The following is a 5,000-nucleotide window of genomic DNA, read 5'->3' as shown; positions in this document are numbered from 1 at the left end:
CCGCGGCCCGGCTCCCCGCCTTCCTCAGTCGGTCGCTCGGCCGCCCGCCCTCCTGCCCGCCTGCTCCGTTCCCGCCGCGGGTTGAAAGCCAAACGAACGCCGAAGGGGTGGGAGGGAGAGCAGCGAGGGCGGGTGGTGGTGGTGGTGGTGGTGGTGGTGTAACAGAAACCGCCCCCGATCCCCCACCCCCCAGCCGTAGTGCTCCGCGGCGCCGAGGAGGCTGCGGTCGGTTGGCGGCCGCACCCACCGCCCTGCAGCTCCGGAGTTGCAGCGGTGGGGCGGGGACCAACGGCTCTTCGGGCGCGCGGGCGACGGTGGGGGTCGGGGGGCTGGGGGGGGTGGGGGGCTGGGGGTGTCTGTGTGTGTGCGCGTGCGTGCGTGCGTGTGTGTGTGTGTGTGTGTCTGTGTCTGTGTGTGCGTGTGTGTGTGTGCGCGCCTGTGTCTCTCTCTCGCGCGCGCGCGCTCTCTCTCTCTCTCTCTCTCTCTCTCTCTGTGTCTCTGCGTGTGTGTCCGAGCTCGTGTGTGTCGCGGCGGGGGGGGGGGGGGGGGGGGAACAAACAACAAAACAACAATCCGAACAACACACACACACACACACACACGCGCGCACACACCCCCACACCCCCTATTCCCACACATAAAGCCCGGGAGCCCCCTTCCCACCCCCCCACCCCAACCCCGTCGAAAAAAACCTAAACGCGAATGCCAGCGAGCGCCTGGCAACGCCGGGACCCGGACCCGGACCCGGACCCGGACCCGGACCCGGTGAAGGGCGCCCGGTGCCCACGCCTCTGCGGCACAGCGAAAGGCGGGGGGAAAGAAACAAAATAAAAACACACACACGCACCCCCACCCCCCCCCCCACCCCCCCTCCCCCGAGACTAAAGCTAAACCCACGCTGCGAAACCAAAAGCTGAAGCCGAGGACCGCCCGGCAGCGCCGGGACCCCGACCCGGCGAAAAGCGCCCGGTTCCCGATGCGAACTCGCTCCAGCGAGACGGGCGTCTCCGTTGGGGGTGAGGTGCGGGGAACGTCGCCGCTTCTGCCGGGTCCCCTGGCAGCCGCGGGAAGCGGGGGGGGGGAGTGGCGGGCGGCGCCGTGCGGCGCGGAGTGGCGCGGCGCAGAGGGGCTGACTGGCGGCCGAGGGGGCGGGCAGCGAATGATGCCAGCGACTGCATGGCAGCCAACGGGTCGGGGCGGGGGGGTGGGGGGGCTGGTGCTGCGTGCACATGAGAGCGCGGCGGGGCGCGGGGGTGCGGGGGTGCGTTAAGAAAAAAAATTTCCCTTTTCATTTATTTTTTTTCGGATTTCATTGGCATCTATCGAAACAAAAATGTCTCGCACGACGCGGCCGCCAGGTCTACCCGCCTCCGGGGCGTGAAGCGGCCGACAGGTCTGCCCGCCTCCGGGGCGTGAGGCGGCCGTCAGGTCTACCCGCCTCCGCGGCGTGAGGCGGCCGTCAGGTCTACCCGCCTCCGCGGCGTGTGGCGGCCGTCAGGTCTACCCGCCTCCGGGGCGTGTGGCGGCCGTCAGGTCTACCCGCCTCCGGGGCGTGAGGCGGCCGTCAGGTCTACCCGCCTCCGGGGCGTGTGGCGGCCGTCAGGTCTACCCGCCTCCGGGGCGTGTGGCGGCCGTCAGGTCTACCCGCCTCCGGGGCGTGAGGCGGCCGTCAGGTCTACCCGCCTCCGCGGCGTGAGGCGGCCGTCAGGTCTACCCGCCTCCGGGGCGTGAGGCGGCCGTCAGGTCTACCCGCCTCCGGGGCGTGAGGCGGCCGTCAGGTCTACCCGCCTCCGGGGCGTGTGGCGGCCGTCAGGTCTACCCGCCTCCGGGGCGCGAGGCGGCCGTCAGGTCTACCCGCCTCCGGGGCGCGACGCGGCCGTCAGGTCTACCCGCCTCCGGGGCGTGAGGCGGCCGTCAGGTCTACCCGCCTCCGGGGCGTGAGGCGGCCGTCAGGTCTACCCGCTTCCGCGGCGTGAGGCGGCCGTCAGGTCTACCCGCCTCCGGGGCGTGAGGCGGCCGTCAGGTCTACCCGCCTCCGGGGCGTGAGGCGGCCGTCAGGTCTACCCGCTTCCGGGGCGTGAGGCGGCCGTCAGGTCTACCCGCCTCCGGGGCGTGAGGCGGCCGTCAGGTCTACCCGCTTCCGGGGCGTGAGGCGGCCGTCAGGTCTACCCGCCTCCGGGGCGTGTGGCGGCCGTCAGGTCTACCCGCCTCCGCGGCGTGTGGCGGCCGTCAGGTCTACCCGCTTCCAGGGCGTGAGGCGGCCGTCAGGTCTACCCGCCTCCGGGGCGTGAGGCGGCCGTCAGGTCTACCCACCTCCGAGGCGACCGGCGGTGGCCGCTAGGTGTACCCGGCTCCACGTTGCCGGCGGCCGGCTCAGCGTCCGTAGAAAGGGCTGCCAGGTCTACCCGGCTCCGTCGGGACTTAGAGCGCGGGCAGACCTGTTGGCTCCGGCAGTTCCTCCAAGGGGTCGCTGTTTCGCGCTGCCTCCAGTTAGGTCATCGTAAGAGGCGGCGTCTCTGCAGCGCCTCCCCCGCTGGCAGGCAGACACTGCCTTTAAGCGCCCCTTTCCGGCGCGGACCCATATTCTCCTTATATAGGGGCACGAGGCGTCTCTGCTCCAGACAAGCGCCACCGAGCGAGGGCACGCGGCTTAGCCGGCCAAGTGGAATGCTGGGCGGCCGCAGACGGTGGTTTCCCCCGGGGAATTGGGCACGGTTCTCAAGCCGGTGCTCTGTCAGGCGAGCGTGCACGGAACCGAGAGCACCCAGAGAGATGCCGAACGGCACGAAGCCGGGCGGCGTTGGGGCGGTCGCTGCCGAGTGGTGAGAAAAGGACGGGCAGAGGTGCACGGGAGAGGCCGAAGACCGGTGGCCGGAGGCGGCTGGCGGCACTTGAACGCTGGATACTGGGGGGGGGGAGCCGAGCTGTGAGACTACCGTGGGTGGTTACCCCCGTCCCCCCCCGGTCCCCCGAGAGCCCGATGATGGCGGAGGGGGGGAGCGCCGGTATGTGTGTTGACACAGCGGTGCTCCGTACGGTTCCAGCCCGTCGGGGGCTGTTGCCCAGCTCCTTGAGGGGGCCTTGGGGATGGGAGGAGAGGTGGCGGCGGCGGCACCTGCTCCCTTTGTTTGCCGGCCTTAAGCCGGAGCCCGTGGCATGGGCACGCCACGGTTTTGGCTGGTCGCGGTGGCCGGCAGCTGGATGCAGACGGCCCGGGGGGGGTGTGTCTCGAGCCACCGGTGGGTGGCCCCCCCCCCGGCCCCCCGAGAGCCCGACGATGGTAAGGCGAGAGGCGGCGGCGCCTCCCTGGTTCTTGGTTTACTCCTTTCGTTGCCGGTATCGTATGCCATACGTGCGGGGCGGCCTGTGGTGTCCGGCCGGCTCTCGGCGTCCCTGGTTTCTACCGGCCGGGCTCGGTGAAGGGAGGTCTGCACGGTGCTGTGAGCGAAGGCTAGTCGACTCCTCGGGTCCTTTGCTCTCTCGGCCCTAAGCCGGAGCCCGTGACATGGGCACAGCACGGTACGTTTTTGGCCGCCGGTGTTGGCTGGCAGCCGGGTGCAGATGGCCGTGGTGGGGTGTCTCGAGCCTTCAGCGGCTACCCCCCCCCCCCACCACTCTGGTCCCCTGAGAAGCCGGATGATGGTAAGGCGAGGCGGCGGCGCCTCGGTCCTCTTTTCCGCTTTCTTTTTTTCCTGGTGCAGATGCCATACGTGGGGCGGCCTGCGGTGTCCGGTCTGCTCCTGGCGTCCCTGGTTTGTACCAGCCGGGCTCAGTGAAGGGGAGGTCTGCACGGTGCTGTGAGCGAGGTTGGTCGGCGCCTCGGTTCCTTTGCTCTCTGGCCCTAAGCCGGAGCCCGCGATGCGGGTACAGCACGTTTTTTTGTTTTTGGCCGGTGGTGGTGTCCGGCAGCCGGATGCAGATGGCCGGCGGGGTGTCCTGAGCCTTCAGCGGCTTTCCCCCGGCCCCCCGCCTGAGCTGTTCCACACCTGGCTTTTTCCCTCCGGGGTAACCTGTTCCCTGCGTTTGTTGGGCAAAGGCCGGTGGCCGGCGGCGGCCGCCGGCACTTGAACGCTGGAAGACCGGCGGAGTCGAGCCTGTCGCGGCTTTACCCCGGTCCAGCCGAGTCGGCTGAAGGGAATCCTTGTGCGTGGCGGGTGGGTGGCGGCGGTGGCGGGGCACATCCCGCGCACCCGGTCCCCCACCCCCTCGACTGGTACCGGTACGGAGGCGTAGCCTACTGAGGCTGGCCTCGGGCACGTCGGACAGGCTTCGCGGCGAGCCGGCTCTGCCGGTGTTGAAGCCGCCGGAGCACCTGTCACGGATGTCGCCCCTGCTCGCTCGCACGCAGAGCCCCGCGTCGTCCGCCCGCCCGCTTGCGGGTGGCCGAGGGCAGGCGCGCGGTGGCTGTCGCTGTCCCAGGACCCGTGGCCGTTGTGGCCTTCGCTGATCGATGAGGCACTTGGGGTCGCGTCGGAAAGGGCCCCCGGCGGGCCGGCTCTGCTGTACTCCCCGTAATAGGGAGCCGCGGTGGCGTCCGGTGTTCAGGCAGGGCGGTCTCCTTTCCAATTCGCTTCCCCGCTGTGAGCGAGGTATCGTCCTAGTCTCTTCCCCCCCCCGAGCGAGAAGGGGGCCGTGGCGACGGCGGCGAGGCGCGTGCCTCCCCCGTGTCACCTCACCCTGTCCTGCTGCCGCTCGGCGCGGGGGGGGGTTTCCTGGGCCTTCCTTACCGAACCAGGCTGTGTGACAGCCGCGTGGCCCCGCGAGCCACCAGGTGTCCTAAACCACGCCGAGGCGCCGGTGCCGACCTCGGTCCGGGTGCCCGTGGGTGCCGGCCGCAAGCAGCGCTGGGCGGCGAGGGCGGTCGAGCCGCGAAAGAAACCGGGCCAAAGCGAGGGAAGAAAAGCGTGTCCGGGCCGCGTCTGCCCGGGCGGGCCTGGAGGCGTGCCGCGGGCGGCAGGGGGGCGTCCCCCTCCGGCGCTGGCGCCGCCGCCGTGTAGGGC

Source organism: Athene noctua, unplaced genomic scaffold (assembly GCF_965140245.1).
Source record: "Athene noctua unplaced genomic scaffold, bAthNoc1.hap1.1 HAP1_HAP1_scaffold_280, whole genome shotgun sequence".
NCBI classification, from domain to species: domain Eukaryota; kingdom Metazoa; phylum Chordata; class Aves; order Strigiformes; family Strigidae; genus Athene; species Athene noctua.
This window is presented reverse-complemented; position numbering follows the sequence as displayed.